Genomic DNA, 14,515 nt, shown 5'->3' with positions numbered 1-14,515 from the left:
CTAAAAAAAAAAACAAAAAAAAACCAAAAAATTTTTCAACAGTTTTACCAATCTGATATGAAACATAGATCAATATGTATTTGAAGAAGCTGACTCAAAGGCAAGCTTTTATTTTTTTTTTACACCTTTTCTTTTTAATTTGGCAAGAAAACATTTTATTTTAAAACCACGGTGTACTGTAAATTTACAAACAAATTAGAATGGTGTTTGAGAGTCTAAATTAATAGAAAATCAATACTTCATGACTTTATAGTTCATGAAATACAGGTCTATCAGTTTAGAACCTTTCAAATGCCATGGCAGAAGACATCCCTTTTTTCAATTCCTGACAAAATTTCATAGCACCCCTTCAAAACTTTTCCAATTTTATGTTGTCCATAGTTGAGGCTTATTTTTGCCCTTTTGCTTCTCAACTTGTTTCAATTACACAATGATCACTGGGTAAACAACCAGCACTTCACCATGCAGATGGTACAGTTGATGGATAGTTTGTGTGTATTTGTATGCTACGTTTATGGGGGCTAAAATATAAGAAACATATTCTTAAAAGAAACCATGACATCTGAATACAAAAATTAAAGAGAAAATTATTCCAGAACTTTTTCAAAGGTTCTCTGCATCAGCTCTTGTTGTTTCCAAGTAGATCTAACAAATTTTAGCTATCAAAAATCCTATTAGGAAAAAAATAAGTGCTCGAGTCATCAATAATTCTTTAAGAATCTGCCATTGTTGCAGATGAATATTATGATTGGAGGTTGAAAGCTTTTGTTTATTTAAGCTTTCATTTTTCCACCTCACTTAGGGAAAGCATACTTTGTGTAAATTATGCAAGAAAATATTCTTTTAAATCAAGAGTTCCATTCTCTTCTGGACATTGATCCAGCCACAGAAAACAGCTTTTACCATTACTACTGTTTTCCAAAGAGTGACAAGAGGCAGAGTTTTAAGATAACTAACTCTGCAGGGGCTGATATCATATTATCGCTGAAAAGCATTTAGTAGTTATTTCATTCAGCAAGAAGTTTATGTTGCAGCTTCTCTTCCAGCTGAGCCTGTCCTCTGAACATCTGAGGAGACAATACAGATGGACAACTAGACTCTTCAAGCAATTTTTTAATATCCACCTAGTTTTAGGCAGATAAAATTGAACTTCACCATGTGATGCATATGTTCCACAATATTATAACGATACCTCAGACCAACCCCCCTAAAAAAGGGATTTACTTTTAATCTTATTAAGGTCCTTCATTAGCCTAAAATACCTCAACAGAAAAGAGAAAACCTTGTGTCAAGCAACCTTTGAGGAGGCCAAATAATCAAGATTTAGGCCCCTATTGAAAATAGCTCAATTTGCATTTGTCTCAAGACAAGGCTCTGACACAGTAAATGAGATGTCTGTAAAGCAATGAAAAAATGTAATGCAGGTTTTCTTACATTCACAGATATTGTAGTTTCACAGTACTTATCTGCTTAGGGAGAAGTGATCTGCGTTTCAGAAGAACCATTCAAAGATGAAGGTAGCTGTTTAAACTACTATAATGGAAAATGAGGCCAAAAGGCTATGAGGAAAATTTCACCTAAATGAGGCATTCTTCCAAACACTAGTGTTAGAAAATCTGAGCTGCAGTACAGCTGTAATTCGATCATTCCCTGCGGCTACAGAAGGTTATTATGTACTGTTGAGCTCTAATAAACACAGCAAAAGCACCACTGAAAGGGTGGGGCAGACTTTCTCTATGAAGCAGTTCCAGCTAAACAGCTACTAGAGATTGTTTTAACTTGGACAAATGGGTAGATCCTCCTTGATACAGGGCCAACAAAACTTTACATAGTTTATATTCTCTCAGCCTCCCCACCCTTCATATGTTGTTTTTTCCTTCTTGTTAGGATATGCATAATCAGATTACAAAATCCAAGTTATGTAAAAATCTTAATCTAAGCAGGCTGGAGGGAAAAAGTTGGCTGCTGTAAACACAGAACAATTATTTCAGATAGCACATATGCATACATACATGTATTGTTACAGTTGGAAATGTTTGGATATTACACCACTGAGGGAGAAATGGACAGAATTAGCTCAAACCTCCTTCCTTACAGTGTTCCCTAAATGGCCTGTTACTTGATCAGTATTGAAGGTCCTGTGGCAACAGTTTGGATGAACTGTGGATACAGGCAAATCACAGCAGCAGACCAGGTTATTGGTCCTGACCTGTTCTTTTTCTATTTAACTCACTTCTATAATCATGTACAGATAAAATTCACAAACAAAATATTTAGAGATCAGGACTGTATTATTCATCTCTGGCAAAGCAACAGTAAAAGCAAAAGTAAAGAGCTGGATGCAATATTCTAATTGGCTTAGTAATTTCTTTTTTAAGTACTTCTTATGGGCTGCTCTTCACTGAAAGTTATTTGATTGTACAGACTTCAAAGAGCAGAATGATGATGACTACATACTGGATTTGATTCCTACAGCTTGGAGTACTATAAAAGGATAAGATTTTAATCTGATGTTTATCTACTCAAAGTCTGTGACACAGCAATCAACGGTCAGGGAGAAAGAACTTATAGCCTTCTTTAGAAGCTACAAAAAGCAAAACTACACAGTAGTTGGCAGAAATGCTTTCTGAAGTGCAACTGCAAGGAAACAATTGAGATGCTTTCTACCCCATATGATTTAAGTTCAACAACTCACATCACAATGAGTTGGAGTATTGTAAAGGCCACTCTCCAGTACCATGAAAACTAAGAAAACCTAAGAAAACTGTTCAAACTGAATCCTACCTCAAAGCAAAACACGCCAATTTTAATTGTCATGGTAAATAACAACCGTTTCCTCTAAAGCTAGCAATTAGTAAACACACACAGGTCTTATGCTCATGGTTCCGTACTTCAACTTGAAGGAACAGTTACCACAAAATACTGTTCAGTATATCCTTAATTCTAGCTCTGCATTTTTATCACATATAAGATAGCACTAACCCCTGCCAAAAACTCACTTGGACAACGAATGAACGAACCACCTCCAAAAGACAGCATGACATTCAAACATTTTAACCTGGCAGTAAACTTGATGCAAGCATCTGCCATGTTCTGGGCAAAACACTGCAGTGAAACATGTTGCATGCGCTGAAGGAAGCTACTTCCAACTCTTTAGGAATGCTAACCCGCCCAGCACAAATAATTCCAATGAATGGGTAAAGGAATACAGTTGCCCACCTCCTCTGAACATGGAGGGATGGGAAAGGAATGCTGCAACTCAACTACTTTATGTAAAGCTTCCTAGTAATTCTGGGGTGCGTCCATGGAAGGGCTACAAAGTCCAGCCAAGAATAACCTCATTAAGCTTCAGTTGTGATGAACAGGACAACATACAGCTTTCAGTGTAAGACTTCCAACATACAGCTTTGTAAACAACTTGTTTTATGCATAATAATTTACTGCATCAATACATGCTTCGTATTTATGAATATTAAACCAAAAGGGATAGCCTTTTGATTATTACGAAAGTTATGTCTGACTAAAGAAACAGATTTGATTCTTTACTTTTCCCACCAAGTTTTCTGGTTTTCTAGGGTTTTGTTTTGCTTGGTGATTTTTTTATTTTTATTTATTTTGTGTGATTTTTCCTTTCTATTTTTCTTCCTTCCAAAATCATCTGATTTGGTATTTTGGGAGTTGTTCCAAGGAACACGCGTGAATGAGGTGGAAGGAAAAGCAACTCCAAAAGTTCAATTTTGAATAAAGCTGAAGATAGTATTAGTGATACAAGTTCTCTGGATCAACGTATTTTATAAAACTGAAAGTGATGCACGATAAGTAACAGTCAAGCTTCAGTCTGCTACAGTTCTATTCTGAAAAAAAAAAATCTAAGTGCAAAACCACTGGCAATTCTATGAAACAGCAAACATCAGTCAGACACAGAACTGCACACCTTCAGCTTGCAATTTAGGAAGTATTTCCTGCACGTAAATTAGATCAAGTACTGTACTGGGGGGATGGATGTATGGAAGCATACATACATTCTCTCTCTTCTTTCAGAAGACGGGGAAAAAAATCTGACCAGATGCTTTTAAACAGACAATTCTGTAGCTTTTCTATAACAAGATCCCCTCTTAAAGCAAAATTCTGATGGAAAAAGAATTGGTTACCTGAAATTGAACAACAGGACACAGTCAGAAAGGATCAGAGCATCAATGTATACTACAATATTACTCTGAATATGATCAATAAATTAGACTACCTGCCAAAGAAATACATGAATCTTCCTTCCTCTATTTTAAATAAATACAAAAAAAGATCAATAATGAAGAACAGAAAGTTAATCCAACTCCCACACAACAGCCACCAGTTTTCTACCTATGTAATTTGAGCATGGGTAAAGATTATCGAAGACCCTTACATGACTTAATTTTTGAAATTCCTTTTATTTAATGGAAGTTGGCATTTATTAGCATTAAGAGAAAGTGGTTTTTAGACTTCTAAAAATCCTTTTGAGTACCATGATGTTAAAATATAAAAAATGCCTAACAAAACCAAAACAAATTCTGATAAAGGAGGGGCTTGGCTAAGAACTCTATTCAGTATCACTATCTATCACAGTCACTATTAGAAGTAGATGAAGGTAATTAATTATATTTTGACATTTTCATATGAGCTGTGCACCTACAATGTCAACATCTTGGCAAAATCATGAGGCTGTGATGCAACAGGGAAGCTGGTTTTGAGAGGAACATTACCCTTGTCAGTGCTGTCAGTTTTCTGAGCCACCATACAGGCTATGTTTGATCACTACCAGTTACTATCACCCAGCATTACTGCAAACAACTGCTGCTACATTTTCAACAAGCCCTGAGGCTAGTAGCTAAGCACAGATGAAAACCTCATATATATGTATGTATTCAGTGTATATTTATACAGATTTACACACATATGTACACTGCCTGAATCCAACCATGTTAAGCAACAATTCAAAAATATCCATTCGCTCCTTTACCCAACCTAACAGCCAATACAGAACAATGAATATAGGTCACTGAGCACAACATCGAAGACACACATTTGCCCTACAGGTATCTAGAAGATTAAACCTCTGTCTTAAAGAAGACATTCCCAAGATGGGATGGTGATGTTCAGGAACGTTGTCCTTTGAAGAACTTGGAGGAAAAGAATCTTATTTGTTTTTTTGCTTGCCTTTTTTTTATTATTATTATTTTCTGTTCTAGGTTATGGAAAAAAAGGGATTTACATTTGCACCACTAAGCACAGTTCAAAACTAATGTTGATATTGTTGTTTAAAGCAAAACAAACAAAAAAACAGCTTACACCTTAACACATATATTGTTAAAGGCTCATGTTAGAGAAGACAAGGTCTGAGACATCCCTTGTAATTTAGTTCATTTGAACAAAAATATCATCAAGGCTGTAATGGTCCCTAGTTTACTCCATAAAAAAGCTAATGATAACATTATGCCTCTGTATAATCACACTTCTATTTAATTTTTAAAATACTTCAGAATTAACAAAATTTAAATATTTTTAAGAGTTTTAACTCAAAAGCTGTTGATGATTTTTTAGGTAGCTATTATAAAAGGTGTAGTAAAGGCAGAGTAAATGTCAGAATTCATCCAAATTCCTAAAGTGGTTAATCAACGTTAAAAGAAACCCTAGCAAAGACAAGGTGGGGGTACTGAAAAGGCCCATTTGCTTCAATTCTACAGCATTTAAAAGGGATTCTAATTCCATTCAGACTGACTTATGAAGAAACGTTAATAAGGGGAAAATAGATCCATGAAAGCCCATAATCACTCTTGCATATTTGATGGTATAAGCATGTTTTCTAACTGCAAATTTGTTATATAGAAATTGCCTTCGTATCAATCCTACAGGTGTCAGTAAGCCTGTTTCTTTTTTTTCTTTTCATAATAGTATGAAATCAAAAAATTTCAGTAAATATCAATAGAAATAACTTGGCTAAGCAAAAAATATGAGCTCCAGCCTAAAACACACTAAGTGGTAAAGAAAATAGAGTAATCTCTCATGTACACAATCACAAGAAGGCATTACCTCCTCACTCAAAAGTAGAACAGAAAGCATTGGAATCAAACAAGAATTGGATCAAAAAAGATGCCTCAAAATTAATGGAGCAAAGCAAAGAAGAAAGTGTAATGAGCCTATTCCACCATGCAGACACTCAAAGTTTTGAAGCAAAAAACATACATACTGAAAAGAACAGTTCTCGGCATTTTTCAACGTTTGCCATAACCTCCTAACTTCAAGGAATTCTCACAAATGCCCTTAAATTTTAAGGAGTAGCTTACATATTTCAACTTGCTTCCTAGAAAACTTTTTCAGTAAATGAAGCATTTCCACAGGAAAGCTGTTTTTTCAAGACTGATCCATGGCTAGAAGGCCTAAAAATAAATACACAAACTTGCCTTCTATAAGCTTCATTTTTCAACTAAGTATTATATAGATAGTGTGCTGTATGCACCCAGAAAATTCTTTTCCAGATTTCCAAATTTGAAAGTATCGAAAATGGAAATATGGAAACAAGATATATACGAAATGGCATATAAAAGTATTGACTTTTTTCCTCTGCCTTGAAGCTACTCTGAAAAATTTCCTCTATGCAATCATGCGGTCATCAAAAAAAAAAAGCGTCTAGAAGTAAACCCAAGTGATCTCTCAAAGCATCTTTTTCTGTCTTGAAGGCAAAATCTGTCACCTTTCATGCAACTCCTGGCACAATTCTACAGCTTCTTCCCGAAGGTCTTCAATGACAGATTATATATATTTTCCAAAGCTGTCTACACAAATTATTTGCTATTCTTACTGTTAAAAAAAAGTTTTCCTTGTAGCATCTTCACAACAATGCAAGTCACCTGAAGTTCATGTTTCTCATGGCCAGAGAGCCTTGCTTATGCACTTGCACCAGCTCAGCTGCACAACTAATGACAAAAAAGTTTCAGTAAGCTGATAGTCAACTCACTACGTAGATACATGAACATCAGTGTAGGCACCAGGAAGGCAGTGAGAGGCATCAGCCCACAGAATTCCAGAATAAACACAAAGCAGTTGCCATTGAATTGCACATGCTGGAAATCACAGAATGCTGTATCAGTAACTCCACTCACGCTAGCAAATTATCATTGACTGGTCAACATGAATGCAGAAGTTGCACAAAATCTGTATAGGTTACACCAGAGTCTAATTGGAAGCAGAAGCAGCTACTGACTACACAAGGAGGGTTTAGAGGGATCAGTAGCCAACAGGAGAAAGTCTCCAATGAGTCTGTGCTTTGACATAGAAAGCTGCCAATACAGAAGGAACACTATGTTCATTTTCTGCACAGCAACGTCCTGTCCATTGAATTCTGCACTAGTTTCTCCGTAGGCCATCAGAAAGTTATCAGGTATCATATAAAATGAAAAAATGTAAGGTTGAGAACTGGAACCATGCTTTTCTGTAGTGATTGTTAGTATCCAATGAACTCATCCAAGATAGAGGAATACTTAATATTCCTCTTCTCTGACTGTGGTGGCTTCATCCTGACGGCTAGCTAAACTCCACCACAACTGCTCTCTCACACCCCTTCCTCAAAGGAAGAGGGCAAGAAAATACAACAAAAAAGGGCTCAAGGGTCTGGACGAGGACAGGAAGATCACTCCCCAGTTACTGTCACGGGCAAAACAGATTCAATGAAGAGAGATTAATGTAATTTGTTGTCTATCAGTAACAAGCTAGAGCACTGAGGAACTAAAAGCAAGCTAAAAACACCTTCCCCCCATTCAGCCTCTTCCACCTCCTCCTCCTGAGTGGTGCAGAGGAACGGGGAATGGGGGCTGCGGTCAGTCTATAGCACTTTGTCGCTCCTTCACGGTCGCTCTCTGCCTCTGCGCCACGTGGGGTCCCTCCCACAGGATGCCATCCTTCCCAAACTGAGCCTGCGGGGGCTGCCCACAGGCAGCAGCTTTTCAAAAACTGCTCCAATATGGATCCATACCATGGGGTCCATCCATCAGGAGCAAACTGCTCCAACCTGGGCCCCCCATGTGCAGCACCCCCAACAGATAATCTGCTTACTCCTGCACGGGCTTCTCTCCACAGGCTATAGCTCTGGCTTGGAACCTGCTCCTGTGAGGGCTCTCCACGGGGGGCAGGCTTCATGTGGCCACATCCACCTGCTCTATCTGCTCCTCCTCCACGGGCTGTAGCGTGGAGATCTGCTCCGCTGTAGGACCCATGGGCTGCAGAGGGACAGCCTGCTCCACCAGGGGCTTCTCCACAGGCTGCAGGGGATCTTTGGCTGTGTGCCTGGAGCACCTTCTGCCCTCCTTCTGCAATGACCTTGTGTGCAGTGTTGTTTCTTTCTACATTTTCCACTCCTCTCCCCTAGCTGCTCTTGCCCAGCAGGTTGTTTTTTTTTTTTTAATTTATTTATTTTTTGCCTTTCCTAAATCTAATCTCCCAGAGGCACAACCAGCTTCCCTCACCGGCTCGGCTTTGGCCAGCAGCGGGTCCCTTTTGGAGCCAGCTCTTGTCTGACACGGGGCAGCTGCTTGGCTATGTTCACAGATAACACCCCTGAAGCCCCCGCTACCAAAGCCTTGCCACATAAACCCAGTAAACTGGGACACAAAATATGAATTTTTACCTTAAAGCCACCATTTGTAACTGGCAGCCCTTGTGCTGAGTACAGCTACCAGACATATCTTACCTGATCAAACATACATACCAATGCATGCCCAGATGTTCCACCTGTTGTGCCAACCTGGAGGTCCGTGGGGTTAGGGAAACCACCACAACTGGCCTGCAGTTGTCTTCAAACAGCTGTCCAAGTCACACAAAACTTGCAGAAGACCAAACCGCAATTTACACAATCACAAAATTGCCTAGGTTGGAAGAGACCTCCAAGATCACCTAGCCCAACCTCTGACCTAACACTAACAAGTCCTCCACTAAACCAATTTAGTATTCATGTTCTTCTGAGCTGGCTGAATCTCTCATGTAGATGATGTTCCACTTTGCTTAAGTAATTAAACATTCAGTAGAGGGCCTGACATCCATGTAGGCCAGATCCACCTCCAAAGTGAATGCACTATGTCTGACCATTAATACTGAAGTATCATTCTCACTCCCCAGTACAACATTTAAACAGAGGAAACTGTCCCAACAAATTACTCAGTAATACCTCATTACACCCTATGATGAGGTGACTACAGCATTCTCCTTGAAAGCAAATAGAAAAAGGAAATTCACTTTTGTTTCTCACAACCCGAGAAAGAAACGTGAGAATCCTGTGCACTACAAACTCCTGAAAAAGGAATGTTTTCTTCAACATGAAAAAAATAAATTGGGAGATGGTCACTTCAGTACAGGACCAAAACTGACAAGAAAAAATGAGAAGACATAGGAGAAAAGATGAATTATTTTCATCTGAAACTCCTTCCCACTACTTTCTGCATGGTAGCTGAACTGAAAATTGGACAGGTCAATTACGTATAATCAGCACTGGAACTCCCCATGAAATTATGGGGAATTTCTGACTGCCATGTCAAGTTACCTTCAAAGGAAGAAGAGATATAGGCCATTCCTAGGTAATATTCTATTCTGTGAGCCATCTGTTTAGGAGGAATAACAAGTTTATATTTGGAAAAACAACTTTATGGCACCATTGGCTCTAGAGACAAAAATAGAATACGATGCTTATGTTGGAAGCATAACCAAGCAGTGTGGTTAGATATTTGCTGAAGTAAATGTGCTGTAAGAGCACAAACCAAGGGTATTCACAAAACTATTTACGCTAATAAGGTAGACCTCTGTCTCTCTGTATACTTAGAAACAGGAAAAAAAAAAAAAAAACTCCACATACTGTGGTAACTGCAAATAGCTTTTTAAGCTATTTACTGCCTGTTGTTTGAAAAAACTGTGACATGGTCAATGAGGTTAAATTTTAATGAAGAAAGAAAAAAAATGAATATATATGTTATATCTGTATGTTGTTTATGTTGTTTCTTACGATTTCTGTGCATTTTTGGGGCTTTTTTTTTTTTCATCACTCTCAATAGACTGTACTTTCACATAAAAGCCATCCGATGTTAACAATATGTTAATTTCATTTGGAGACAGCAAAGAAAAAAAGGATTCCACTCCCAGTTTTAAACAGTATTAGCTTTTAAAACTTACACTCAAATTCCAGGCTTTTAACTAGAAGGACTAGAAAGAGTGGCACAGCTAAGTGTTATCACACATAGGAATTCAGGTTCAAAAGGAACAATCTGGTTCATTCAGTTTATTGCAACTGCAATAGAGTTTTAGTCCTGAAAAGGTCAATGCCACATCCATATGTATAAACTGGAACACTTCCAATGCACTATACGAAATTAAAAACCTTTTAAATATTAAAAGTTACTTAGAAGCCATAATGATATCATGTCAAAGGAAATAACACACAGTACTGCGCACAAGCAGCTAGGAGAGATGGCCGGCGTCCTGTATCTCTGAAGCGACCTTTTAAGTATTTCGTATTTAATTCAGCATTCTAAATAAGGCTAAAAACTATTTTAAACATTTATGTTTCAATTATATAAGACAATGGTGACAAATTTAAAACTTAGATCTGATCCAATAACTGTCACTAGGTCTGCTAGTGTGGAGGAGGTGATAAATATCCACTTTCAGCTCTGAATTTCTTGCCTTTTCGCTGTGTCAAATCCTTTCCTACATAAAAAAAAAAATCCCAGTTTTCATCTTCTCTGTTCTGCCTACAGCCTCTGTGTTTCCCATCTGTCTACTCCTTGCTTGCTGTTCTTCAACTAAATATCTCTGAGAAGATCTCTCTTGGCTATGCTTCCCAGTCTTTGTCAGCCCTGCCACTACAGTGGGCTCCAGGTTGCAGGTCTCCACAATTGCAGTAAACAGTCTTGCTACAGCATCCTTACGTTAATCTGCCTTCAGCTGCAGCTGACAGGCACTATGTACACATTTTTGGAGCATCAATAGGTATTTCCTTCTAACCAATTCAGTATTTAGTATTGTCAAATATGAAGCCCAGTACATCAAATAAAAATGTGAAGTAACAATCATTCTTACTCTCCAATCTCAATGTTTTCACTATTTGATTCTTCTAATGCTTTACTATCCCAGCTCTCTGAGTCCTATAGGTGGCAGTGATACAGTCCCCCTGCTCAGGATCTCTATCCTCATTTACAAAAATGCAGATAGACAACAATTATGATATAATGTATTTTAAATTCAAAAGAGAAAGGAAAACAGAACTGTTAACAGTGTAATTTTTTCAGCTATGAACACAGTAGAACGTTGAAATAGCTCTTACAATGGCTAACGTCTAGATTTCTGTGCCCTATCTTGAATGAAACTATAGGTAGGCAGAACGTTTTGTATCCCCAAACATTTATAATCCTCGTAACAAGTTGGTTTCTAAGGGGACTCTTTCAACTGACATACAAAGCTCTAGCCTGTAAATTATCAAATTCCTTCTAGTAAAGGCCACACAAATCATTCTAAGAAAACTAAGAACGTATATATTCTGCTCACTACATTTACCTAATATATCGCAAAACCTGGGGAAAAAATGGGCCAAGAGTACAGGGCTTATAAAGTTGTTTCTAAGACAGGTGTTGCAACACTCAGCATTAAAGCATACGTCATTTGAAGTGGAAACTAATATCTAGAGCTGGCCATCAATGCTTCTTATACTTTGCACTGAATCACAGAAAAAATGGAAAGTCACCAAGCACATTCTGTAACTCCCATATATAGTTCATCTTAGGCCATCTGGGGACACAGCACAACTGCTATTCCCATATATCCTCACTAATTTTTTTTTTATTTTTACTTATTTTTTTAAATATAACAGAACTACTTGTTGCAGCTAAAAGCATTATTACTTCATAGCCATTGGGAAGAGCAAAACAGTTTATCCTTGTCACAATTTCCTTTAACCTCAGTGGCAGAAGCATTTGTTCCTTACCCTTTTTGTGCTATTGATTGTTCTTGACTAAATAACTAATTGCACTTGGCCCTATTGCATTACATCAACTTTTTGATCACTCTGGAATTCTGAATCTGTCCTCAAACATGAACATACCAGGCAGTCCCTCTTCAGTCAACTGAAATTACTGATCATACATTGTGTTTGATAGCAATAGGCTATTAAATATTTAATATTTAAGGCTATTAAAATATTTAATAATAAAGTCTCATTCCCCTGCAGAACCTCACTAACAGCAAGCCACACACAACACTCCTAATCCAATTATGGAGCTTTTCAGTGACCACCATACAGTAGTTTTATTTAGACCCTGAATACTTCTTTTTGTCATCAAAGAGAAACTCTGCTGAAATCAGGACATCTGCTGTTTCTTCCCTACTCATTATGCGTTATCCTGCTGCAGAATGGCATTAGATGCATCTAAGCTCATGTAACATCTTCAAGTCCATTCTGGCTGCTACACATGAACATAGAAGTGCAGGAGGTGAATGGAAGCTATGTTCCCAAAAATGGTAATGCAAAAAAAAAAAAAAAAGAAAAAAAATCCACCTTCTGAACAGAATTAGCCTATAGAAAACTGAATGCACAGACCACTCCTCCTTTACTCATGAACACGGGTATCTGAAACATGATGGGATACCTGTGATACTCTGAAACTGACTGTGTGGTCCTAGAATAGGATTACTCTTTAGAGTACGAAGACTCAGGAAAAAAAAAAACGACTCTTAAAAACTGACTGCCAAACAAGTAAGAGCTGAGACTTTGCTTCAAAAACAAGTTAGTGATCTGAACATCTATTTCAAAGATGGAAGACCTAGATTCAGCTTCCTTCACAACCTGAGGGAATTGAGGCCTGCAATCTTTACATTTTAAAAGGGTATCCAAACCACAACTTTAGGGAAAAGGCCAGGTGAATCAAACTCTTCCTTGAAACTACTGTACATGGGAAGAATGGCAAGTGGAATACTCAGCAAGAAGTGTTGAATCTGTTTTGTCTCATTGTCCTCAGTGTGTGTGTACAGATACTCTGCAGCTTATATTTAACATAGATACTTGTACATACATATACAAATGTTATTTGGCAACATATTTAATAAACCTACATTGTGTGTGCATGTGTGTGATGTCTTATAACAGTTGTAGAGTCGCTGGGTTTTACACCTTACATTTTGAAAGGTTTAATATAATTTTCGGTGGAAAGAAATTTGACAAAGTACATGAAACATAATCTTCCATTTACTTCAGAAACAATATCGGTCTTCTGAACTTCACAGAGCACTTCTTCCTGTGACCACTAGTTTTACTTGCAGTGAGAAACACACTCTCTAAGGAGGCAAGCAATACTCAAAAATATAAGTGACTAAAGCACCTTAGGATATCAAAGATAATCACACACACTCACTTGGCAGGCACAGAAACCACAAGGGGATTTCTGCTTTCCTAAGAGAGAGAGGTACCAGGAAGAAGGGCTGTGTATCTCTAGAAATCTAGAACTGCACTGAATGCCTAACAGGCAACTGAATTCCATGCTAAGTTTGAAAACAGGTATAATCTATAGGCAAACGAGTGTCACAAACTACTTTCCAACTGCTTCAAGACATAATCCTGGTGAAATTTACCTTAATTTCAATTATAATGACCAGGAAGTATTCAAAGAATAAGCCATATTACATTCTTAAAAGAAAAAATATAGCCAAAAATCTGTGATACCATAGTTACCCACACGTTACTCAATCAATGAGTTTCATTTATACACACACTAAAATAAATAAATGGACATTTGCCTTTATTAGAAAGGGTAAAAATATACCTAGCACAATATGCGAAACAGACAACTACTACTACATAGTCCGTTCCACAAAACTCAGACTCTCATTAGTACTGGTTTGACTTTGGAGAAACTCAAATGAATTTCACCTGAACACATTAGCAGCAATAGATCATTTCTCCCTGTTCCCTGTGAGACCTCAAAACTGATCATTATACATCATTTTCTCCTTCAAACCAACTATTTCCTTCTTCACCCCTTTTAAAGTCAGGAGATCAAACACAACAGTGGTGCTGCGTGTCACTGAACTGAAAATATTTTAACTGAAAGTTGCATATTTAAGGACCCAAAAAGTTTGTAACACAGGTGGAAATATGAAAAGAAGATATTTCCTTCAAACCAGAAATTTCAGGGCATAAAAAGCAGAAACAATACGAAGTTCAACCCTCCAAGAAAGATCTTAACATTGATAAGCAAGGACTGTTTCCAATTACTCTATTTGTTCATTTTCTGCAGCTATGCTGTGAGAATACTTCATTTTTTAAACAATGAAACCACCTGTTCAATTTATTATATGGTATAAATATTAATAGCCTGTATTTCAAGTGCTATTATTCTCTGCTTCCATTATTAAGATTCAAGTCACCCAGCACCTTGCAGCTACGGGATAACATCTAATCAGTTAATCAAAAATACCAAAACAGACAAATGGATGTCCGAATCTTTAATCT

The 14,515-nt window shown here is 37.5% G+C and overlaps 1 protein-coding gene and 1 long non-coding RNA gene across 5 annotated transcripts in view; both read right to left on the bottom strand.

The window, feature by feature from the left end:
* LOC310900532 overlaps nt 1–14,512 on the bottom strand; it is a 50,861-nt gene extending 36,349 nt beyond the window's left edge. Inside the window, exon 1 of the long non-coding RNA XR_014585202.1 lies at nt 904–14,512. This is a non-coding gene — a long non-coding RNA (uncharacterized lncRNA). The remainder of the gene's footprint in view (nt 1–903) is intronic.
* Nucleotides 1–14,515, bottom strand: part of STXBP6 (syntaxin binding protein 6) — a 113,226-nt gene that overhangs the window by 58,257 nt on the left and 40,454 nt on the right. The gene's annotated exons all lie outside the window — the stretch shown is intronic.

This window comes from Anser anser (assembly GCF_964211835.1).
Source record: "Anser anser genome assembly, chromosome: 5".
NCBI lineage: Eukaryota > Metazoa > Chordata > Aves > Anseriformes > Anatidae > Anser > Anser anser.
The sequence above is the reverse complement of the archived record's forward strand: the minus strand, read 5'-3'. Positions and strand labels throughout refer to the sequence as shown.